The sequence below is a fragment of the Manacus vitellinus genome, unplaced genomic scaffold (assembly GCF_001715985.3).
Source record: "Manacus vitellinus isolate BGI_N305 unplaced genomic scaffold, ASM171598v3 scaffold_6_pilon, whole genome shotgun sequence".
In the NCBI taxonomy this organism is placed as follows: domain Eukaryota; kingdom Metazoa; phylum Chordata; class Aves; order Passeriformes; family Pipridae; genus Manacus; species Manacus vitellinus.
The window spans coordinates 6,864,063-6,890,268 of NW_021940750.1; the positions used below are offsets into that span (position 1 = coordinate 6,864,063).

Consider the following 26,206-nt stretch of genomic DNA (forward strand, 5'->3'; position numbering starts at 1 on the left):
TCAGGTAGTTGTAGAGAGCAACGAGGTCTCCCTTGAGCCTCCTTTTCTCCAGGCTAAACAACCCCAGCTCCCTCAGCTCCTCATATGACTTACTCTCTAAATCCTTCACCAGCTCTGTTGCCCTTTTCTGGACATGCTCGAGCACCTCAATGTTGTAGTGAGGGGCTCAAAACTCAACACAGGACTCGAGGTGTGGCCTCACCAGTGCTGACTACAGGGAGACAATCACTCCCCTGGTCCTGCTAGCCACACTATTTCTGATACAGGCCATGATGCCATTGGCCTTCTTGGCCACCTGGGCACACTGCTGGCTTGTGTTCAGATGCACTGTGTAGGATTGCAGTACTGCCTATCTGAAAATTGTGACACAGACAGATCCCTCCCTTCAGGAAGATTAAAAAAAAGATTTTTTTTTTTAAGGGTGCCTTTTTGAATGGCTGTCTTTACTTTTTGGGTTTTGAGCCTTTAGGTGACAATCCCAGCAAACACCAGATTTAGAAACACTTTTCTACCTATGAATGCTACAGTCCTGTAAATCATATGACTCTGGAATGGAACTTTGAGGAAGAACACCACATTTCAGAAAACATGAAATCAATCCGTGGGAACTGGTAAGAACTGCTTTACACTTCTTGTGATATTGGAAGTGAGTTGAGAACTATCGAAAGCTTCTGAGAACCAACGTAGACACTTGATCATTCCTGTCAATGGACTGACTGACTACACAGTAGGCATGTAAAAATTAATTCTTCCTTATAAAGTTCCCTGAAGTTGCAAAGAGAACGTGATTCATGCAGATTTTATTGACTGGCCCTTTTTTTTGTGATAATAACCTATCTCAAACTGGAACAAAGTGAGGCTCTTTCATGTTTGCCAGAATATATTTAACTTTTTGTAACTTATTCACCTGATTTGGGAGCAAGCTTGTTTGTTTTTTTCAGGGAAGGTGCCTGCTTTTGTCCCATTTTATGACTGGTAAACAAAAATGCAAGGAAGATGAGTGGCTGATAGAAGGTCACACACTGAACTATCTTAGGTGAGTTTTACATTGTAGACCAGTCTGGCTCATGGTCAGGCAAATGAGGACCAGCAGTATTTATCCTCTTTTTCCTCTCTCTCCTCATTCCTCACACACAAATCAGTCTCCTCCATAGTCAGAGATTTCTTGCTTAGATTCAATATTTTGTACAAAAGGCACCAGAATGGGGGCACCAATTAATGGGATGTTTCCTGACATTGTGGCAGGCTGACTTCCAAACCCAAATGAGTGAATGAAGAAAAACTAGACTGAAGACTGTATGAGGGACAGAGAGTTGGTCATAGGGAGACCACAACCAGGCAGAGAACAACTGTCTTCTGCTAAACCTTTCATGAATCAACAAATCAGCTATGTCTTTATCACAGGGTCTGGGCTCATTGAAGCTTCTCAGTAGTTATGGAAGTAAAGCCTTCTAGATATGCTTGGCAGAACAGAGGGGGGACCTGTGGACACTCTGAAGACAGCCCTTTCCCTTTTTTACAGTTGTGCCTAAACACAAATGATTAATGTACTTTTCCTGCTGACAAGGTTCTCTTAAACACATATATACTTCCTTGTGTGCAACTTAGTTTTCAGAGTGGCTGTTAAAGATTAGGCTCACTGTGGAGGCTGAGATGGGAAACTGCTGTTGGTGTAGAGTGAATAATACCCCTGTGCCCTTTGGAAGGGCAATTTGGATCTCCTCCCTTGGTGCTTTTGCAGCATGCTGTTGGAATGGCACTTGCCTGGCTTCTGCTCTCCCAGCCTGATCCCTGCTCCTTCAGGTAGGCCACCATTTCAGCTAGTGTTTTCTGTTGGGCAGATCAAACAGTATCCTGTTTCATCTCCTGTGCTTTATCTCCTGACATGAAAATCAATTCTCCCATTGCTGTCTGGGAAGAGACTATTCCCTTGTGAAATGCCTCATGTCTTTCTCCCTCAAACTCTTTCTTTAACTTGTTTATGGTTTGACCAGGTAGTTTGTTATATTCCTACATGTGGTTTATACAGATGGGCCTCTGAAAGGGAAAGAACCCTCCCAAACCTGCAGCTTACATGTCTCTTTCTCTACCTCCTCTTCCTTCTCTCCTCCCTGCCCCCCACACTAGAAAAAAATATTCGGCTAATCAACAGTTGTATCTATTAAAATATTAGTCTGTGGGATACTACATGCAAGAGCAAATCCTACAGAAACTTCTTGCACCTGCAGGGGAAATGTTCCATATATGGCATGTAGGCTGGCAGAATCTTGATTCGGAATAAAATTTAAATGATTCTGGTCGTTTTGCCACATCCTGTTTCTCTCATTTATGCATGCACTATTTTGATAACCAGCAAATAGTTCTCAGTTTGCTGGAGCTAAAGATAGCCTTGAATCGTAGCACTAGTACCCTTCTCTGTTAGAAGTGCCTGGGCTCTCTCCCCTTGGGGCCAGCCTCGAAAACTGGGGCGAGACTTAAGCTTCCTTTTTGGTGTTTCTTTAGGTTTAGCACGATTTCATAACTGCTTTTGAAGTGTTTCAGAGTAACCTGAACATGAGGAGCTGTGGAGTTTCATTCTCTGGTTACTCAAATAACCAGTGTCATCTATCTCTTTGTTTCTTAACTTGTGATCCTTTGTTTTGTGTGAGATGCGAAGTAGATGGAGAAAAGCAGCTAGTATGCTTCAATTTCCTGACTCTGCCCGAGGGCCTTCCCTTGTTAACTCTATTTCTAGGATTAAGACTTTTTTGGCACATAAACTGTTATGTAGATCCCTTGGCTGAAACTTAGAGTTTACCTTGATCTGATAACATGTGTTAATAGTGTAAACGCTTGGTACAGAGCTTTGACTTGGAATAGTTTTCTGAATGAAGAAAACATAACATCTCTCCTATGAAGACAGATTGAGAGAGTAGGGCTTATTCACTGTAAAGAAGGGAAGGCTCCAGGGAGACCTTATAGCACTTTCCAGTACCTAAATGGGGTTTACAAGAAGGCTGGAGAGGGACTTTTTACCAGGGCATGTAGTGATAGCACAAGAGGAAATGGCTTTAAACTGACAGAGGGCAGGTTTAGATCAGATATGAGGAAAAAATTCTTTACTGTGAGGGTGGTGAGGCACAGAAACAGGTTGCCCAGAGAAGTTTTAGATACTCCGTCCCTGGAAGTGTTCAAGGTCAGGCTGCATGGGGCTTGGAGCAACTTGATCTAGTGGAAGGTGTCCCTGCAAATGGCAGACGGACTGGAACAAGATGATCTTTAAGGTCACTTCCAACCCAAACCATTTTATGATTCTATGAAACGAGGAAGAAGACTACAAATCCAGTTGAATAACTGGCAGAGATTAAAGTTGGAAATTGGAGGTTTAACAGTGCTCCCATGCTGGAAAATCCCAGGCCGGGTTTCATGCACTGTGCAGTTGGTTTCCACAGTCAGATGCTTGCATGTGCTGTTGGATCCAGCCTTAGTGGATGTAGGCCTTCTCTTGAAGCTGAGATCTAGTTAAAATTATTATTTTGTTACTCTCAAATGCGAAGGATGACCAGGCTGGGATTTTGTGCAGGTCCATCAGGCTTTTTGAAAACAAAGTCCTTTCTGACATTTGATGCTTTCTGGGGCTTTCACATAATCTGTGTTAAGCTAATAGGCCTTTGATCTATGCAGGCTTTTGTGCCTTCTGAGACAAATGGAAAGGATGTATATTTTAACTAGGTACTAGTTAACTAGATTTTCAGAGGACTAAAGTGATAAGCAGGTCCTTCTACATGTTTACAACTTCTTCATGTTTCTTTTCCTTGGTCTATCAGGAGGTGGTAACCATCCTAATACACTACAACCATTTAAATTGCACACAAAAATACTTGGCTGTCCAATGCCCAATAATGCAGAATGCCACAGCTCCCATGTGGCAGCTGGGAGCCCAGCACTGGGCACATCAACCATTACCACCAGTTATTTGCCATCTGTGGATAGCACTTAGAGTAAGGATGAAGTCAGTGAGACTGCTCAGGTAAGCAAGACTAGTATTTTGGGGCACCTTGCTCTCATCACTAATCCTGGAACTCCTCAGCTAAGCGAGACTAATAACATTTGGCTGTGTGTGCAGAGAGTTGTGTTCTTTCCATTAAACAAAACGTGACCTCTACAGGTTCTCCTTTTCTGGTGTAAACATGATGTCTACAGCAAGTGGGGAACCTCTGTACTAGTGCTGCTGAGTCCAAATAAAGTAATGGTGACAGGACCCTTCCTTGGAACTTACTCTGCCACATTCATAATGCAGCAATGCAAAAAAATGTACTCATTGGACCAGATCCTCACAACTGTTGTAAATCTTGGTCACCTTATGGACTTTGCTGGAAGTGTGCCAGGGTACACAAGGAAACAAATGGGATCATTCTCCTTCTTTATTCCCTATCACCACCATGTATATTTTATTTTACTTTTAGCATTTATATGTGACTGATGCCCCCTGCCCATGGCAGGGGAGTTGGAACTAGATAGTCTTTAAGGTCCCTTCCAACCCAAACCGTTCCATGATTCTACAAAATATTTGTTTGCCTATTTTTTTCCACAGTGCTGCTGCTGACATTCTGACATTTCTGCAGGGTAGAGATGTGGTTTGTTACCAACTTTCAGCAAGCATTGCCCATCCCTTCCCCTTTCCCCTCCTTCTCTGCTTTGGGGAGCAGATGGTGCTAATTCCCATTGTGGCTCTTGATACAGCTGAGGTCTCTTCTCTGATGCCTCCACTGTATCATGGAAACTCCCTGTGGTATATTTCGAGAAGAGAACACACAGTTGATTATTGTCTTTTGTTTATGACTTTTAAGATCCTATTAGGATTATATTTCTTTTTGCTGTGCTCTTCCACCTCCCCTTCCAACCTGTCTCAAAGATCTTTGGTTTGAAACTCCCTGCAGCTTGGGGAATATTACTTTTCATTACTGTTGTAAGGTATATTATTTTGCATTCCTACAGATATCCACCCATCACACATTTATCTTTGTAAACACCCTCCGATTTTGATTGTACTTACAATTTTTTGAAGCAGAAATGCTGACTCTTTACATAAAACAAAGGTCATTCTATTGCTTTCTGTTTCAATTTAGAGGCTGAAGCACTGCTAATTGCCATTTTAAATAGTCAATTCTTTAGTGCCCCTCTTCTCATCCTTTGGACCTCCTCCTCTCTTGTATTATACAAGTAGAACAGGATGATTGCTGAAACACATCTTCCTCTCCCCAGGCCTGTCAGTGTCTCATGCCCCCTCCTTGCAGACTCCCTGTGATGTTTTTTGGACTAGTTCTCTGACTCTAACACTCCCTGTCTTCAATGCACTGCATTGCTCTCTCCCAACCTGATTCTTTTCAATCATATTCTTTCCTCTTTGCAATTAAGTCAGTGGTTTTATATACGTGAAATCAGGACTGGAATTTCACCTCCTGTATCCGAATGCTTTATTTCTTGTGCCAGCTTTTCTTCTAATTCAGCTTGCTGAGTTGCTCCAGCACTCTCCTGTCACAAATGTCTCCATGTGTTTTTGCGTATCATATAACAATGCCTCTCGGACCCTGTGCACTGTGCTGCTCAACTTTCCTCCGAACCACTCACAAAATCCACTCCGTTTAGACTAGCCTTCCTTTGCTGTTCTCCACCCTGGTCTTTTATGCCAGATATGAAGCCAAATCCTGATGCTACTGAAGTCATTTGAAATGTTGCCATTTGCAATGCTGAGATGAAAACTGAGTTCACTGTCTATAGATTTAAATATTATGAATGGGGGGGAAGTGGGGAATGAAGTAACACAAGAAAAAGAATCATTAAGTTTATTATGCCTGCTGAACAGATCCTGTGGGCTCTCGCTGTTGTGGCATGTGTCCTTCCGTGCTGCTGTTTTCTGTCACCCTTGCTATGCTATGCTTAATTTAGATTGTAAATTCTTCACACCAGATCCTTTCTGTTTCATTTCTCCTTAATGTGGCATGCCCACCCATGGCCTTTTGCAAATGTAGTAATTCAAGGAGAAGATGCAGTCTTCTGAAAATTTTACCCAGTTTAAGCAAATGAAAAATAATAATAATAAATAAATAAATCACCTCCTCATGGTACCAAACAGGAAACCTCTGGGCAGTGGTCAGGATCTCAGTGGAAAGTCTAGCTTCACTCTGTAATGGTGTAATGTGCAATGACCGCAGTAAGGTACAGAACAGAAGCCTGTGGAGCAACATTTTGTTCATCACCTTTGTATCCATGCCAGGCTGAGGGATACACATCCTTAAAATTCTTTGTATGGGCAGATGTAATTTTCTTTTGAAACTGTACACACAGAACTAACCTCAGCATGGTCTTCAGCAAATATTCACCCTCATTCTATGTTATGAGAGAGGACAAACAGTGATCCTGTGTTTTTTCTGTCAGTACTATGTACAGTCTCCTGTATCCCATCTCAGGTGAATCCTTAAAGGCCTGAGCCATCCCACTGCCATAATGTTTTAGAGTTGCTGTGATTTTGTCGAGAGCCTTGGGTTTGGTCCAGTCAGTCCTAATGATGTACTGAGTGGTTGTTATGGCTGAAATGAAAGAGGCAAGAAGTGCTTTCTACAGCTGAAGCTCAGATTGGAGGTGGGGAGCAAAGCAGGCTGTTTCTGGGGAACTGCATGACTCTGCCACTCATCCCCTTGTTCACTAATAAGTGCCCTGTGCCCTTCTTGAGATAGAGTAATGTATTCCAGTTACATCAAACTCTGATACCGCTGATAGAAATGGCACGATGGATTAGAATTTATTTTGCAGCTATCACAAGCTAATTTCATTCTTGCTGAAGTCACTGGCTAAACAAAGCCAACATTCCTCTCTGACATGTGAGATTACTTCCCCCCTTCCTTTTTCTTTCTCTGCTTAAGGTTCACTTTAAAACACCAAAGTCCTGATTCTCCTCTTGCTCCTGGATTTCACTGGTTTAATTCCTACAATTTGCACAGTTCTCTTGGTTTAGAGATATGATAAAAGAAAACCAGAGTCTCTTTCATGTCATGTGATGAGCCAGTGGTGGCATGGTGCACTGGGAGAGAGCTGCATCAGCTTGCAATGAAGGTCTGTCTGTCCTGCTGCATCTGTTGCTTTGATATTTGAATGGGACTCTTTTGAGACAGTCTCTGTCACTCCTTAACCAGCCTGTCACTCCAGGGAGGAAAGAAAAACTCAACAAAAAAGCCTGGGATGGGAATCTAATGTGGCTTTCCTGAATGACAGGGGACAGCACAAAGCTGGCCAAAGAAATATGTATTTAAACAAATTACTTCACAGTTACACATTAACCCTTGAGTGAGTGTCTTGTGTAATCTAAGAAATAATGGTGGGAAGAAGCTTCAGGCAGGAATCTCAGAACATCCCTTGTAAGCCTAAAGATACTCATGTGAATAGTGGGAAATGGAAGTTGGGGATCTACAGCTGGAAGACCCTGTGCCGTACACTGTCCTGTAAGGATAATGGTGAAAGCATTTGAAGACTGATTGGGAATTTGTGTCTCCATGTGATGGGCTCATGTACCTGAGAAACAGCTTCACTCACTGCCCTTAGGATCTGCACTGAAAAAAAAAGGTATCACAGGAGTAAGTAAAAATTCTAAACTAGGCTGGGATGTCCTGCTGTGTGGGAGACCAGAGTTTTAGCAAGAGCCAGTCACAAGCTCCAGAGCATGTCTGAGCCAAGGATAAGAATGGCCATTGTGGGAATTAAAGCAAATGTAAAACACAGGCTTGGTTATTGTTTCAGTCACTTCTGAACAGTCACTGATCCATTCATGTAACTCTTAGGAACAGGTGTTGCTTTTTTTTGCAAGGGGTGAAAACTAATGTTCTCAAGTATGTAGCTCATTTAGAGTGTTCCCACCTAGTATTTTTAGCTAATACAACAAGTAAAACTCTGATATTCTGCAAAGCAAGTGCTAAAGTCTTAACATGTACCTTGATTTTTTTCCTAAGGTCAGCTGCCACTTTAATTTCTCTAGAAGTCTGTTTTTCCTGCTAGAAAAGATACTTGACAATTATACTCTGTGAAATTTCTTTTTGTTTTGTTCCTGTAAAATGGTATTTTTTCCAAACAATATTTAACTAGAGGGTTCATCTTTAGCATAACTCTTATTTCACGGGAATTATATCAGAAACAAATTGGAAAGTAATGACTCAAACATTTATCATTAGATTTGTCATTAGAATATCTTCTACTCTGTGGCCCTGTAAATGCTTTCCACATCAGAGGTAAGGTCTTCATTAGGACAAATGAGATAATATACTTTACTTCAGGCTTGTAGTAGCCATGTAGGTTTTTTCTCTCCCCATTTAAATAGATTTAACTGAAGTTAGTTCTTGTTGCTAGATTTACAGATCTGCTGACTTAAATCTCCTTCCTGATGAGCTTGTCCAATATTGTCATCAGGAATGGAAGCTTTCCCGCAGGCTGTCCTGCCAATCTGCACCATTACTAGGCCTTGAATGTGTGAGATAATGGGATTCTTTTTATTCTGTCAGCTAGAGAGTAAATTGGTAAGAAGTTGATTTCAGGTAAATCAATATATTACTTATCTAAAGCAAAATAAATCCATATAGCAAGACATTGTGTTAAACATGTACATTTTAACCAATGTAGTCAGTACAGAAATAGACACCTTTTGATGAGTGATGTTGCAATTCTAAGCCGTTGGTGACTTCCCTGCTTTCAGAAATTACTGCTGCCACAGCGTCCTAGCAGAGCAGTTTGTGTGCTTTCATTTTAGGTGGCATCAGTTGGTTTAGCTATGACCAACAATTTAAACTTGTTAAGCTAACCCAGTTTCTTTTGTTTGATGAAAATTGGAAACCTTCTTCAACAAAACTGGGTCAATAACCTCTGATATGGTGGTGCCATCACCATTGCAGCTGATGCTAAATGAGGACTTCTAAGCACAGAAGAAATTGGTAAAATCTCCTTAGGTAACTTACTCTTCAGAAATGTTTTTGGCACATGTGGTCCTCAAGAAGTAGGCTTATTGTTGTACAGGTGCTCATGGTATCATTATCCGACCACTATTGACTGGATTTAGACTCCCAAGACAGAATGTGAGGATGCAAGTTTTATTAAATTCTCTCAAAGTATTTCTATCTGGTTTTCCCACTTGCCCTTTATTTCAGAACGTGGCTAAGAAACATGAAATTTGTTATTCTTCATTATGGATTTAAATGTCTCAGAAATGTGACTTTTCATACTTCACAGGGATGGTAATACTTGCCAGTAATGCTTTTGTTAATGGATCTTTGTAGTTATCTATGAACCAGGTAGAGAAAAATATGATGGTGAAGGTGTACGTTGACCTGCACCAGTTGATGGTACTTTAGCATCTAACCGATAAAGTACAACTGTGTGTTCTCTCTTCACTTGTCCCACCAGTATAAACAGTAAGAACAATAGTTACATTCAGAGGCAGTTGTACAAATTCTCATTTTTGTACCATACATCAGGAGAACCTGATGTAAGAATCTTTAGAAAGAATGCCAAAATAAGTTCAGCTTTAATAAGAAGCAACTTGAGTCCTTACTAGAATTGAACCATCTTGGATGAAAAATTTCTGAAAAGTAAAAATTTCCTCCTCTATTTCTTTCACATTCCAGCTTGCAAAAAGGAGCAGAATAGCCAAAGTAGACGAAAGTGCTCTTGTGGGATAGTGAGCCTGCTGGAAAGGCAGACGTTTCTGCTCTCCCAGAACAGGGCTGTGCTCAAGTGGAATCTTAGCTCAGTTGTGCCAGACTAGGCAGTCTGTGTCCAAATCACAACTGAAAAGAGTTGCTAGTGAGATTCCAAGGTGGCTGGCTAGAGAGCTGTAATAAAATCTCCCAAAGAAGTGAATTAGTCCTGAAATGATTAGCCAGCTTTGTGTGCCTGCCCCAATTGCAGGTGTTTGAGAGGAGGCTGTTTATTTTAGTTCACAGAGCTATCTATAGGCTAAAAATTTAGTTAAGGATTTCCTAGGGTTATTCAAGTATGAGTATGTGTACGTTATGAAATATTTATAAGGATGGTTACAACATGGAAATATGTTGTCTGTTTCTGGCTGTACAAGTTTTGGAGGAAGAAGATGGAAAAGTACTCTGAATTGGAGGCATTAAAGGGGCTAATAGCATGAAATTCAAAGTTAGAAGACTCAGGCATTAGATTTGTCTTATATTTGTTTTTAATCGTTTTTTTCTTTCTTTTCTTTTTCATATGCTTTTTTTCTCATCTATTCTGTATGAAAGGTGTGAAAAATGGTGATATCACATATAAGCAAGAAATTCTCAAAACTGCAGTGCAGGCAAACAGAGGAGCATTAGCTTTTTGTTTCCTAGTGTCTTCTGTACTATGACCTTCAGTATGACTTATGTTAATAGGAGGTTAAAAACCTTTTGATAAGAATGTGAACTTTGAAGTTGATTGTGTTCCTTTTACTGGAAGCTTTGTTACAAGAGACTTCCAGCCTTCCTACCCCACTGTAGAGAGGTTTTTCTTGTGGATGGAACAGAAGGCAAGTGCTTTTCCCAGGAGAGTTCACAGCGTAGCATGAGCATTACAAAATCATCACGCAGCTCCTCTTCCTTCTCCCTATAGGAATAAGTTTGCCTTTTGTTTTCATGAGGTCAAATTGACTGCTGAGTTTTAGTGGAGTGTGGTCTGCCCCTGGTGTGCATTTTACTCATGTGACAATTTCTATAGGATCTCAAGCAATCATGGTCTGTCAGGACGTTCACCTCAGAGCCATTTTGCATCCACACAGTGTTCCATTAACATCAAATTTGGGCTTTGATTCAACAATGACTCACTGAGGGCAGAGCACTGCTTCATGAAATACCAGCTATGCACTCCACACTGCCTGGGATTTTTTATAAATTGCAGAGCATCCCAGGAGATTCAGATTTATTTCCTGAGTCAATGGGGCTTTGGTAGTTAGGGGTTGTTCTGAGATGCTCCCACTGGTTACATACTTGAGATATCACCAAGTGTTTGGTGTACTTGGTGGTTGTACTGGATGCAGTGTGAGCTGGTCCAGAAGCAGCAAATTTTCTGTTTGTTTGTTTTAACGTATCACAGAAGACTGTTGAGGCTACCAAGAGCACTGGAGAAGCATATTTATTTATTTATAGACACACTGTTTACATATCATAGCTTGATGAAAAGCTGAACTCATTACACTTGACCCGAACATGTGACTGTAGTTATCTGCATCACTCTGGATGGCTGTAGACCAAGGCAATATATGCGCGTACTCTGAGCTGCAGTTGTATAGCTGAAGCAGTTGTCCTTTCAGCTTGTCTTTGCCTCTCCGCTGAAAGTTAATGTCCCCTTGGTGTGCCACTAAGCTCCTCCTTTTAGATATCTCTTTAAAAAGTAATTTAGATTAGCATAAACAAATAATTTAAGCAGTAGGTCTCTTTACTTGAGTTTGTCTCAGCTGATAAAGGTTAGGGAATGCTTGCACAAGGCCCTTGGCTAGTGGCAATGGTGGTAGCTTCTGTCTGAGGCCTTGGGGATGAAGTGGGAAGTGACAAGACTCTCCATGTACCACGGTGGCACTTAGAGGACATGTGACAAAGGCATTTCCCTTCATAGTTTTTTGTATAAGTCTTGTTTTGCCTACATAGTCTCCACTGGCAGTAGCATTAATTGAAATGGAATACACCGTTTATAAATATTTCTTTCTGAATCACCACTGTGATTCAGTATAATGGGTTTCTGTAGTATGCAAAGGAGGACAGAGGGGGTAAAAAGTCAAAGCACATGCAGAGTTCAAGCTCCACCATATTCTGCTATGGTGCATCCAGTGTGAGTAATATCACAAGGGTTTCTTATAAATGGTTCTTTTTGAAAGAGAAATGCTTTTTTGCTGATATGTTGACAAATGCACAAAATTAATTGAGCTTCCTGTTGACAGGGTGGCTTATAGTAGCATGCAGACTATCTGTTTGGATAGAATTTCTGTGCTGTCTCTCAGGTGATGCTCTCACTAAACACTTCCTCTTTCTTCTTTGGAGGCTTTTTTATTGGTGCACCTTCACAATATCATCTAGGTGAATCGGGAACCACATTTGGACTTCTGTCAAGGGTAATCTCTTAATGAGAGATCTTGCCCTGTGTTTTGTTATATTTGCTCTTGAAATTATGTTAATAACTTGCTTGCATACCAAACAGAGAAAATGGACAGAGTTGATAGAAGGATGGATGTGTGGTTGGTAGTGCAGAATGAGAGAAGAGGGGTAGAGTAACAGCACTATAAGAAAAAATGTTGAACTTTGTGGCCTCATGGAAGGGTGGTGGGCACGCTAACATGGACTAGTCTGTTCCTGGGAAAACTGTCTTGTCCTCTTCTGAGTGTCTGTATGATCACATTTTGCAGCATGGATGGCAGAAACTTTGAAAGTGCTAACAGAATAAAACAAGACTGAATTAGCAAGTTAATGACTTCTGAGAGTGAGGGTGAAAATCCTTCGGAGACAACTTACAAAATCTCCTTGCTTCCATCTCTTTCAAAATATGAAAGAAAATTATTGGATCAGTGCAGGATGTGTAGGATTTACTGAGCAATGGTGGAGGCCCTTAATTGGTTTAGGCCAGTATTGCAGTCTTGTCCTCCAGTGGTTCCTGACTATATGTTCCAACATTTTCTTGTACCCGACATGAAGTGGTTCAGGCCAGAGAACCAATTGCAATTAAAATATTTTATTTCATTTTTACATCATTCTTTTACATTTAGTAATTGTGTGAAAGCTTGTGCTGGCATAAGGACGAAAGCAGTCACATGGTGGAAACAGTGGCAAGAGAAGGGTAGAAGACATCTTAAGGTCAGTGTTAGCTACTGCTGGCTTAACTGATTGTGGGACTGTGGCACAGAATGGCCATGTAGTAGGCAGGGAAGGAGATAAAGCATGTCTGGTTGATTAAAATAGTGCAGGTGTTGAAGCTAATGTAGCAGGTCCTGTGCTTGGAGACGGTTCATGTCCTCCCCATGCCTTTAGCTCCTCTATCATCAGAAGTGCAGATAAGTCCCTCAAGAGGCTCCTGTGGGGTTTAATTCAGTAAGGCCCTCAGGAGGGGAGGTTCATAAAGATAGGCAGTGTTTGTAGACTGTAACCAGATGCCTGTGCTGATCAAGAAAGTTTGCACCATTTACACTTGGCTGGGAGTGTGCAAGTTTCTCTGGCCTGGTGCAGACCTTTCTTCAGAAATCGGGACTGCAGCTTCGTAATACTGGGTTTGTGCTGCACATTCTTACCTGCAGCCTTCAGTGATGAAAAACAGGGCTCAGCAGCCTCCAGTGTTGCATATTAGTCCCTATGTAAGTGGCAGAGTGTTGTCTTTCACTGAGACTCTACCCTTGAGTAGATTATATCAGGTAGCACCTGCACCGGCATGATAGGGAGCTGGTACAAAGCAATTGATTTAGCAGCCTCTCAGCTGGGTGAACAAGAGCGGGATGCTGCCTGAAACAACTCAGTAGTGAAATTTACTACTGTTTGCTTCCTTTTGGTATATACCCTAGTCTCCAGACTCTCCAGAAAGGGAAGAACAAGTCACAGTGACAGCAGGAAAAATTTACTGATGATGTTGAGGGGCACGAAGAGGTTGTGGTTAATTTTATTTCAAATGAGGACTATAGTAACATTAATGTAAGTGCGCAGAGGTCTGGAGAAGGGGCCTACCTGCTCCTCTCTTGCTTCCTTGGAGCTCTGCTAAGAAGACATCTTTCTGCTTACTCTTGGTTTTCCCCACTAAAAGTTCATATGTGCAATATTTTTGTTTAAATCTGTCTCTGTTAAGGAGGGCAAAGAGAGACCATTATGTTCTCTAGAATGTGCTTAAAGCAAAGAAGGTCTTGGTTTTACAAGAACATTGACTCTTCATTTTGCTTCTGTGTATTTCCAATTCTACTAATCAGTTATGTGTTGTTTTACTATTTTAACATATTCTTAGGTCAAAAACTACCTCTTGAACATAATGTTGACTATCATAGAATCATTTAGGTTGAAAAAACCCATTAAGATCATGTCCAACTGTTAACCCAGTACCCAAGTTCCACATCTACACGTCTTTTCACAGAATATGCTCAGTTGGAAGGGACCCACAAGGATCATCGAGTCTAACCCTTAGCTCTGCACAGCACTATCCCCAAGAGTCACACCAGGTGCCTGAGAGTGTCATCCAAATGCTTTTTGAACTCTGTCAGGCTTGGTCCCCAGTTCCCTGGGGAGTCTGTTGCAGTGCCCAACCACCCTCTGGGTGAAGAACTTTTTTCTGATATCTAATGTAAACCTCCTCTGACAGAACTTCAGGCCATTCAGGTTCTGTCACTGGTTGCAAGAGTGAAGAGTGTCTACTCCTCCTCTTCCTCTCACAAGGAGTTGTAGACTGCAATGAGGTCTTTGCTCAGTCTCCTTTTCTCCAGGCTGAACAATCGAAGTGACCTAAGCTGTCCCTCATTCAGCTTCCCTTCAAGGCACTTCACCATCTTTGTTGCCCTCCTTTGGACACTCTCTAATGGCTTAATATCTTTCCTATATTGTGGTACCCAAAACTGCACACAATATTCAAGGTGAGGCCGCCCCAGGGCAGAGCAGAGTGGGACAATCCCCTCCCTCGACGGGCTGGCGATGCTTTGCCTGATGCCCCCCAGGACACGGTTGGCCCTCCTGGCTGCCAGGGTTTAAATACTTCCAGGGATCGTGACTTAACCACTTTTCTGGGCAGCCTGTTTCAGTGCTTGGTAACCCTCTTAGTGAGGAATTTTTTCCAAATATCCAACCTAAACCCCTCCTCGTGCAACTTGAGACCATTTTCCCTTGTTCTACCCCTTGTTAATGGGTAAAGAGACCCACACGATAAACTAGCTTTCTCAAGGAAGACACCTTTTGTCTCCTTTTATGTACCAGTCATATAAAAAATGCACTTTTACCTTCTCTTGATCAAATAGATGGTCCATAACGAAACTGTAACTATGAAACTGTATTACTTTGCAAAAATATCCTGCTCACAAGTGTAACTTGAGTGAGCCCTGGCCTTCTGCCTGCACCTGTTTTGTTCCAGAGATGTTCCCGTCTTCCAGCATTACACGTGTGAGTGGAGTGGATGTCAAATACCATAGTATTTGGTATGTTTACATTTCTGTCTGTTCTTTATTAAGTTTAGCACTTTAATGTTCTGATTCTTATAGGAACATTCACTCAAGTCATAGTTCTGTCTTAGAACACCTTGTTACCACTGTTTTGAAATAGTTCCTGAGATAGCCTTACTGCAGAAAAAAGCATTTTAGTATTTTTCCCCACAGGTCGATAGCCTGACAGCACTTACTCTAGTGGTTTTCCCTGAGCAAGTTTTGAATGTGTGCAGGCACAGTGGGTGAGAAGCAAACATACAAAAGTTACAAGAGGAGTTGTGATGAGAAGTGTTGCGTATCCTGATGCATGTCTGTCTGGGGCTCTGCCGGACTCCCCATGCCTTACTATGCTTCTCAGAAAAAGCTGCAAAGGTCCCTGGTTTAGTAGGAATGATGAGTAGCTGGTCAGCACTTTCAGACCAGGAGGTTTTCCACATAACGAAACCTGTTGTGCTTCTGGGTTGGCTTCCTCCTGGGTTCTCATCTGATTTAAGTCAAAAAAGGATGTGGGGATAGAGTGATTTTTGCTGAAAAAATAGAAAGCATGAGAATAAACCTACCAGACATTGCTTTGACCAAAGTCAGAACAGGGCAAGAGGAAGGGAAAATACTACTTCTAGAAAATCAAAAGTCATTCATCAGAAGGCAGTCCTGCATATCCTTCTGGCAGGAACACAAGTTTGTTTTTGTCCTGGGAAGCTGTTTCTGGATCCTTGTTATGGCCAGTTTGAGGAGTTTGCTGAGTATTAGACTGCTGATAAATCCACTTTGTTACATTTTTGTCTCCTGTCTTCTGTTCCTCCCCAAGAAAGACATCTTTTCAGCCTCCTTCCCCCTCTCAAAATACCATAGTAACGCACCAACTTTGCCAAAAAATGCTTAGCACATTAGCGGGTTTAAGTGTCATAGTTGTGATCACTCAGAAGGCCCCAGAGCTGCATAGATTTCATTCCAGTGTTCTTTCCAGCTTTTTGACAAGACTCAGTGGGCAGAGTTACAAACGCATGAAGCCCGTGGTACAGATGAAATATGAGTTGCTGCACTGCTCAGAGGGGCTAGTCGTGGATGTGGCAGAGGGAGGAGGGCTATGAGATCAGCTGGGTGTCTGCAGTGAGAGAAGTGTGAATGGCAAGGGCAAGTTTTCCATTACTTAGCGTCCAAATAAAAATGGTTGTTAATATTGACATTATCTGTTCTAGAGTGAAAAAAAGGGTCAGCATTGCCCTATCCAGCATTGTCTTCAAATAAGCTCCATTTATGCCCTGTTGTTTTGGCTGTCTTGGATTTCTGTCTTCTCTAACTTACTTCTGTAATTGCCTGTATGCCAAATTCTGCTCACAGCTTCAGAAGCATGACATCAGGAACCATTCTTCCTGAGTCAATGGAGTTATGGCTACTTTTTTCTTCTTAACCTGATGCAACTGAGAGCACTTCTTGGTCATTGCCCGTATTAACACCTGTTACCAAGAACAGAGAGGCTCCCACGCTGCTGAATGGAGACAGACAGTGGTTTATCTTTCTTGCAGATGTTCCTGTCTTTTTGTCTGCTTGGTGTAAGGAGTCCTTACACCTGCTTGGTGAAAGAGCACATATCCTTTCCATTCGCCTTCCTGCTTATTTGGGACAGCAAAAAATGAGAGGGGATTAGGAATCCATTAGCAAAGTGAGTGAGGGAATGTTTAATAAGCTCCTATTTTCTTGAGCATGAGATCTGACTTTTAGGTGGTGGCTGCAGGCAGGGCTGCAAGTGGGGATATAAGCAGAGAGAATGCATACACCTACTTTCTTTTCCCAAAATTATGATACTGCAGGCTTTTGGTGTGTAAAAGCTGCTTTTAGGCTGCCTGCTGGGTTCAGGCACAGCTGCACTCTCATGTTCCCTCACATCAGGGTGGCTCAGGAGCTGTCCCCTGATTGCAAAGGCAGAGGGCTGATGGTCACATGGGAGATGTAGAGCTCACTTCTGTAGAGCCAGCGGCCCAGTCCCAAGTTCTTTCCAGCCTGGGAGCTCCTCCCTTGAACAGGGCAAATTGAACTTTTGTCTCAATGCAAAACAGTCCTTTCCAGTTCCCTTTGCCTTTTTAGCTAAGCAGGAACCTGGATTTCTTCTCTCACAAAGGTGAGACACTGCTGATTGTTTGCTGCACTCTGGCAGTGCCATGTGGTTTGTGCTAAGTTTGGCCCTTGCCCCAGCCTCTAACCATGGTTTCTGGGCCTATATGGACTCAGCAACAGCTCCAAGCTAGGCCCAGTGTTTAACAGAGGTTAAACACTACCAGCTGGCTGGTCAGAGGTATCCTGCTTCGTGTCAAGTAGGTGCTCCTGTATTCCCTTTCCAACGTTGCACACTAAATGAGGTCTGAATCCCATTAGGGAACAGCACTCCGAATGCTGCCCTGCAATGTAGCCTGTCACTACAGGGCTGTAAATAATTTTAATATTTAATAACTGTTTGCATTGGCCTTTTCTTGCTACAGCACAGAATCACCCTGTAGCTCATCAGAAGTGTGTCTGACCATGCTGCAGGCAGCGGGGTTTCACCAGGAACACACAGATGTGACTGCAGCTGAGCAAAAGCAATGTGGCAACATCCCACAAGGGCTGATCTTTAGGTTTTTTTGGAGTTTTTTTAAATCTTTGATCATTATTTGGAGACACAGTGTGCTGAAGTTGGACAGTCTCTCTGGAGGAAACAGGGCTCAATCAGTCATATCTACAAGCAGAGTTCACCTAGAATGACCAAAGGAAGAGGTGCTTATGTTAGTCTGCTTTTTTTGCATACTCCTTCACATGGTCCACTCGGTGGACCAAGCGATACAGTTGTTTACACCAGGTTGTCATACTACTGTATTAAAAAAACATAATCAAGAAGGAACATTCGAATTTTTCAGAATTGATAGGTTACTCCACTCTTTTCTGTTACTTTGGGTCAAGAGCATGTCTAATGCAATATTCCATCTCTTAAAAACAAACAGAAGAAGCAAAACCTCCCACAACTCCAAGTCTCTACTCCAGTATTTCCCCAAAATTGCATAACACTATGAATGCAAGTGGCATGTTTTAAATGGGTGTTGAGTTGTGTCTCACTGCTTCCTGTATTTCAGACTCTGCTATCTGATTGGAATGATAGCACAGGTGTGCCTTGTGCCTTGGTAACACTGGATTATGCATTCACTGAATCGCCAGGCCCTCGCTTTTTCTTGTGCAGAGCTGGTGTTCGTCTCCATCCACCCTTCTCGCCTCCTACTGCTTGTACACCTGGTGCAGTCAAGCACTGGGCTGAGCTCCTGCTTGTGCCAAATCTACCATGCTGTTGAACGAGGATGTTGCAGTGCTGGAACCAATTGCAGCATAAAGAAGACAAGAAATACATGAAAAAGGGAACTGTTTAAATCATCACATCAAATATAAGAAAAACCCAAATAAATGTGAAGAGAACATGAAATTCCTCTTTGATGTTTTGTGCCGGGAAGGTTTCAATCTCTTTTTAAAGCTCCTCCTCCACCCCCTTGCTTCTTATGGGATTGTATCCAATATTCCAGTGTTCATGTAATGCCTTGACTTTGCTATCATTCTTCTTGGGATAATTATAGGTTAGTATAATGTACCTATTGTTCTGTTCCACAAAGCAGCACTGTCATACGGATGGCAGGGGTGAGGTGGGGGAGATCTCTGTGTGTTCTCCTGCATCCACATCATGTCTTTAATTAGTGTTCTTCCTTGCCTTTTCTTTTTTATTTTAATTTTTTTTTCCATTCCATGGTGCATGCTGAGCACTTCCCCTCCTCAAACTGTTGGTCTCTTTTTCCAGTTACACTAGTGCCCTGTTTTTTTGGTTTTGGCTGAGCTCATTCCCATCATAACAGGTTTGCCTTTCAGATGAAAATAACATGAAACCAAAGTAACAAGTTACTGGTATTTACAAAGAAAGCAGATAAATGATTCTTTCCTAAACCTTATTAGTTGAGTCACTTTTGTTATCTTGTACGATTTTTCCTAAATTCAGAAAGAAGAAGAAACCTACCCTGTGCCCAGGGGCTCCACTCTGCATTTGGGCCTTGCTGCACAAGGCACTGCATAAACATGTACTAACATGGTCCCTGACTCTGAGCGCTCACATGTTTTTCTGTAACAGGATTCATCTTTGCCCTCCAGGTGCAGGTGTGGGAGACTGCTGCTCAGTGCTGTTAAGTGGTTTTGGTGCTGGGTCTTCTGTTGTGTTTGCTAGACATGGTGCCGAGTATGTTACTGGGTGCTTGAGAAAGATTAAGGAGAGGCTGAAGAGCCCAGTTAATCTTGGTTGTTGTACACAGGAGATGAATGTTGGTTCCTAATTGGTAGAGAAGCTGTATAATCAATTGCTTGCTTTCTATTGTTGCCACCTCCAAAACAAATAATATTTAGGGATGCTGATGTATTTTAGCCAGTAGGTTCATCATGATTAGCTGCTGTGTATTTTACTGTAAACTACTTTTTGCCTTTGAGTCAAACAAGTGGTCTGGAGTCATGGTTCCTGACTAACCCATCAAAGTAAAACAGTAGTGGGGTGGTTTTTTATTTTTTTCAGGACTTCACACAACTTCCTTCTCTTTGAGTGGGTTTACCAGAATGATGAAATGGGAAACCTCCAAATGACTGTGTTTTTGAAACCTATTGTTATAAAGGAAGGAATTACAGATTTTGGAAAAATCTGGATTAAAGCCCCTTTGCTAGCAATGAGTGTGCCTCGAATGCACAGTGGGCAAGTGTGTTCGGAGGTCAGAACTTGGTCTCCTCTTCTGCAGTTCCCAGGCTTCCTCTTGTTCCTGATGCACAAAGCCAAAACACACAGTTTTCACTTGAATGTCTCTTTTAAAATGCCTGACATGAACCTTGGAAAGATCTGAAGGCTTGTCATTACTAAGTTCTTCTGTGATAGGAAGCGACTTCTACTATGAAGCCTTTAAAATAATCAGTGTCTGTACACCTTCACATATTTGCAAATCTGAAAAAGCATGATGTCATCTGTGGGTGTGCGGAATGGAGTAAAATGGACTTAGTGCATGGAAGTGGACTTCTTCCTGTGCTGTGACAATGTGATCTTTTTAAAAGAAAAATTAATCTCTCTCATAATGATAATTTGTGGAACTGTGTCTCCAAAACAAAAGAACCAACACAGATGCACAATTTGGCAAGCCACAAATATTAAACATCCAGACTCTTTCTCTCTGGTGTAATTCCATGAACTTCAAGGGAATTACACCAGTGGCAGTGAATCTGGCCTAAAATGCGTTTGACTAATATTTGTTGGTTTCTGCCTGGTGTCTTGAGTAATGCTGAATGAGATTTACTGTTTCAGAAATGGATGAAATCTCATGTGTTTGGTGTACCATGATGAGAAACACACTCCTGTGTGAGCACACAAGCATCTGTGCACACATATTGAGTGCTTTCTGGGGGTGTTCCCAGAACCAACGCGATCGCCAAGGGTGTTTGCAAGCCAGCTCTGGCTGTGGTGTGTGTGTTGGAGAAGCACAGGGATGTTCCTCACAACTGCTGCTTGCCTTGTCCTTGCTTATTGTATTTTCCCTTTGTATCCTGAAGTGGAAACCACAGGTTAATCCTGTGTCAGATCCTGTAAATGTTTGCCCCTCTTGGACCAGACCCAGAAAAATTGCCCCTGCTGGCTTAAGCGTATTTACATACCACAGGTCATTACAAGGTGGTGCTCACCTTTGTATTCATTCCCATATGTCAAAGCAGAAATATTGGTTCATTTTTTTTCTCCAATATTTCTTATATTTTTTAGTTACCTTTTTTTTAAGAAACAAGAAAGCGAAAGGAGTGATCCCCATGGGTCCTGACATCTGCTGCAGTCATTCTTACAGACTCAAAGGAGACCTAGGGAAGGAGAGGAAACAGTCTGGCTGCAGTCTCTTATTGTTTCTCTTTCGTGGGCCCCCACCCTGCACCCTCCTGGGCCTGCAATCCACTAACTAGCTCGTCCTGACTCCAGCTGTCATTTTTCCTTTTTATCTACTCCTCTCTCAAAGAACCAAATGTCATCTCTTGTGGTTCCCTTAGCTGGGGTCAGAGACTCTTTTATATGCTTTATGCTGATCAAGGATTTTTAACTGGGAATGAGAGCGGTAATCAACTGCATGGTTGGGGAAGGGGAGAGATTAAATCTGAGAATTGCCAGTGATTGCCCCACGTGAAGAACAGCAGCTAGCAAAACACATGCTATCATTATGCTCTTATGATTATTTTATTCCCTCAGTGACAGTAAAATGCTATCTGTAGCAGAAAGGTAGGACAAAGTCCACCCTTGCTTAGCCCTGTGGTATTCAATGAATTTTCTGTGGGGTAGAATTGGGAAAAATTAGATTTACTGTTAGGAATGACTCATGTTTTCAGACCCTTTACCTGGGAGATTTCAAGAAAGGAAGAAGGCAAATCAAAGATATGTTTGTGATCTAAATTGAGAAGCCATTTTTGTTCAAAAAAGAGCAACCATTTTAATATCCCATCTTGACTCTGTAGCTATGGGGAAGTCATTGGAGGGTGTAGTGAGATGGGACTTCTGCTGAGTCCTGACACTTCTACTTCATCAGCCAGTTTTGGGGGATCATGACTGAATAAAAGTGGGGTGAAAAAAGTACAGGAAGGGTTCCTGGTGCTGCCTCAATCTCTGCCCATTGTTTATTTTTCTGGTTTATTCAACACGGAATCAAACTCCAGGGACTGCAACAGATTGCAAACTTTTAAGTTTCATAGTCTGTGAAGGTAAAACAATTAACAAACAAGTTAAATTATGAGAATTACCTTTGGAATGATTAATGAATTTTAGTAGCCTAAACTGTCTCCTTCAATACACCATTTTGAAAGTCTAGTCATTCCCTCTAAAACGTCCTCTGCTGTTACAGAGCTATAGGAATAGTACAAAGTGTCCTGATTCTCCTTTTGCACTAATGTAAGTGAAAAGTACTCTGAAGTATACAGGAATTGATTCAGTCCTCTTCTAGAAGAGCATTTTCTTCACAAGAGAAAACCAGACTGTAGTTAGAATTGGTGTAATTGAGAGAAATCTTGCTGGTGGAGAAAGAGGTTTCCCTCAACTCAAATTGCCAGTTTTTGCTAAGATGTGTGCTAGGGTCTAACACAGTAGTATTATTCTGGTTTTATTCTCTAGGCATTTGACAGTGATTTTATAAATGCTTTCAAAATATGTTACTTACTTAGCAACTCCAGCTCCTACAATCTGGGGACTGCATGAAAATTCCAGTTTTACTGCTGACATTTCTGTCTCTGTTGGCTGTAGAAATATTTACACCTAAAGCAATCTACCAGTTTGGAAACAGGACCCAACTTATGATCTTTTGAGTAGTTTGATTTTGGAAATGTTGTAAATACTTCACTGCTTTGAAAGAGGAAAACATGAAGATAACCTGGTTTAGTGGAAGGTGTTCCTACCCATGGCAGGGGGTTGGAACAAGACGATCTTTAAGATCCTTTCTGACCCAAATCATTCTGTGATTCTGTGAAATACCAGGTGTGGGTGGTAGCTGGAATACAGGAAAAAATATGGGAATATCAGGATAAAAAAAGTCTTTCCCATAAGTCAGGGATTAAGCTTCTTGAATTTGGACTTAATCCCCTTCCTGCCTACTTTTCTAGTTAAAATGGGAGATGCACCTGAATTTCAAGTTCAAGATGGAACCTATTGCTAAAGATTCAATCAAATACTACATAGTAAAGCTCCTAAATCTGGGGAGATGTGGAGTTGTGCCTGACTTTTCTTGCTTCCCTCTACCATGATGTTTCAGGTCTAGCATTTGGAATGGGCCTTTATATACATTTTTAAAACCTGATCATCCCTTGTATGCATTGTAATATGAAAAGAAGGATGGATAGGAGTCCACAGTCCTAGATGTCCTAGAGATGCTTTGTCATCTACTGTCTTCTTGGTCTCCTTCTTTGCTTTTCTCTGTAGCATGGGACATAGATCACCTCCTGAGATGATCTAAGCACATTCATCCCACAAATCCCCTGGAAATGTGCATGTCCTGGAACACTGGTGATGCCAATTTTCTCTTTCTGGGACAGACTATAGTACTTGAGACACCTGGTCTTTTTTTTTTTTTTTTTTTTAGAATACTGAGAATTTTTACCCTGTTTTGGTGGACCTCTATATGCTAAATGCTTTGTACATAATTTTCTGGGGTTGCTGGAGACTGGGCTCTTTTTTTTCAGTTTGTCATTTCCAGTCCTTTGTTGTTCAAAGACACACAGTCCCTGCTGTGTGCTGTTCCATTTACTGCTCTGTTTTCAGTCTTTTCTTGCCATCTTTCCTTACTTATTCAAATTTGTCATTCCCAATGGTATTGCTGTTTTGTTCAGTGGGAACCATGATTAAAAGTTTCCCCACTGGACTGATTTGGATTGATACCTGTCTTTTCAACCAAGTGGTCTTTGAACAAATCCCTCATTACATAGGCAAATACCAACACCGAAGCTGTGGCCTCATTCTTCTTCCATCTTGTGTGTCTTTTTACCTTAGCAAAGTGTGTGTAAATCTAGGAGAAACAGAAACAGAGTGCTCAGTCTGTGCAAACTTTAATGACCACCAAGTGTACGATGGCCCGGAGAAATGATGTTTCTAAAGTTCAGATTCAGGCCATAAATCCAGACTGAAGTTAAATTGTAATTTGTCATAATTTACCTGCTGCTATGATATTAAATGTTTTACAAAAGCAAATAGTATTTTTTGTGCTTTCACCTTTTTTTTAATTTTTGTACTGTTCTTCTACTCAAATTTACTGACAGCTGGAATCACATGGAAAGATATTATTGCAGTAGCCAGTTTGATCCTTCAGGACATAATATAAACATGTTCCTCAAGTGACCATAGAACATACAACCCTGAAGGAAGCAGATAATTACAGAAACAAACTGTATTTTCACCACCATTTTTTGAACACCAACAACTCTCTAAAAAGCAGATATTGTTAGGACTTGACCCTCTTCTTTCTGCAGAATCATGTGTTCTGGGATTCTTCTCTAGTATTTTATCAAGATTTTCTCTATATAAAGGTAGAATTAACAAAAAACAGAGAAGCAAACAAACCTAAGCTGAAGCATGCAGCATAAAGATTCTGAAAAGTGTCAGATTTGGGATATTAAAAACAATCTCAAAACCCTGTCAACCTATAGTAAATTACAGCCATACTGGCTATCACGTCAAAATCCTCTAGGAATTTTTACCACAGATGCTTGCCAGATGCTGCAGCAGTTTCCAGCTGTTTCCCCACTTTTGGATGCACCACACAAAACTGGAAACCTCATCAGCTGATGGACAAACTTATGAAGGATAAAATGGAGTAGGAGCTACTTAGTAGGAACAGACATAATTTCATCTAAGATGATGCTGGCTGAAGACACAGCTGCCAGCTGTTTATCAGCTGGCTTTATACTGACGGTTCATTTTCCTTTAGCATGCTCTGTACTTGTACTTCCCCATCTTCCTTCAGTCTTCTGGCTTGCTAGACCAGAAGAAGGGGTATAAGAGAGCCATGAATATATAAATGTATAATTTTCTTATAATTGAACTTCTTTCTGGCAAGAAGTCACATGAAAATCAAGATAAGAGATCCCCCAGCTCTCCACTACCCCCACAAAAAGAACGACCTGGAAGGGGCTGTATCTAAACACCTAAAATGCCAAATAAACACCAAGTATTCTTTGTATTCAAAACCCACGTGAGTTCCTATAGATCCTCCAAAGTAAAGTATTCAAAGTCATTCATGGAAGCCTTAATACCAAGAATCCATGTGGCAGTGATTCATTTGTAAATACATGCAATCTGTGTATAGGCAACACTACAGATCAGTGATAGTCAAACCTGAGAAGTTTGGTTCTTGAATGGACTGAGAGGGAGGGACATAATCACCATGGTGTGGTAACCAGATTCTGTGCTGTGATATGCTGTTTTTGATGCATTGTCGTCATTGTTGCATATTGATGGTAAACTGTGAGAAGATGCTTTAGTGAAGTGTGAGATCATCACACCATGATTAGTTTGTAGAACTCTGCAATTGTGTTTTCTTCCTGACTGCTGGTGAGAGGAGTTGCTTTCCATCTCTCCATCTTTTTGCTTCTCTCGTTGACTACATCAAAGATTAAAGACCAATCTCTAGTTCTTTTAAGTATTGGCTAAGCCTTCTTGTTTGCTGAGCAGAAAGGCTCACATGTGATGTTTCAAGGAACTCAAGTTGAGCATTGTTGAGCTATGTAATACATTAAATTGTTTTCCGTCTTCTGAAAAAAAATGGCCTGTGTTTCATTGAGTGACATGGTGCTGTGTCCTAGTTTTTCTCTTTATGCTGAGAAAGATTTAGTGTGTAACTGTCTAGTGTTATATTCCACAAAAACTCCAAAGAATTTCTGAAGGGTTTTTCTTTTGTAGCTTTCACCAAAGATGAGATTTTTTTAGCATTTGATGCATGTGGCTTGTGGTTCTCTTTGGGGAGCAGAGGTGACAGTTTGGAGAGGAAGGAGATCATCGTTCTGTTGCACATGTGATAGAACCAACAGTGCTACTGTCAAATAATCACAGTTCCTAAGCTAATCACAATGGAGACCTGTCCCCTCCAGAGGACAGAGGAGGCTGCTCTGTGCTCAGTCGCAACTACACCAAGATGATTCATCTGTGTATGATGGTACTTGGAAGCAGAAGACTTCTGTACTCTCCTTAAAATGTGACCTTCTTGCAGATCCTTTAATTTTCTTCCCTTCTCAACTCCTGCTCATGGAGGGACTCTTCCCTTTTCCCTTCCATTGCCTTGTAGCTGTTTCGCTTCTCCCGATGAATGTCAAGTGTTTTGGGCCTGCAGCCCTAATGGGTGGGGGCTAAGACTTGGATCTACCCTTGAGACAGAGTGGAGCCAGCAAAGACGGGTTATTTTAAATTGTGTGGTGACAAGCCTTTTTTCCCCCTCCCTTTTTGTTCCCAGAGGATAGCTGGGGAAGTTTGTTGTGCCAAATGCTTGGAATGTGGTTTTTCTCCTCTTCCTC

General features: G+C 41.5%; 1 protein-coding gene across 1 annotated transcript in view; it reads left to right on the top strand.

Annotated features, from left to right (window-relative positions):
• Positions 1 to 1,005: 1,005 nt before the first annotated feature.
• DPF3 (double PHD fingers 3) overlaps positions 1,006 to 26,206 on the top strand; it is a 125,998-nt gene continuing 100,797 nt past the window's right edge. Inside the window, exon 1 of the mRNA XM_025896072.1 lies at positions 1,006 to 1,036. The gene's annotated coding sequence lies outside the window, so the exon portion shown is untranslated. The remainder of the gene's footprint in view (positions 1,037 to 26,206) is intronic.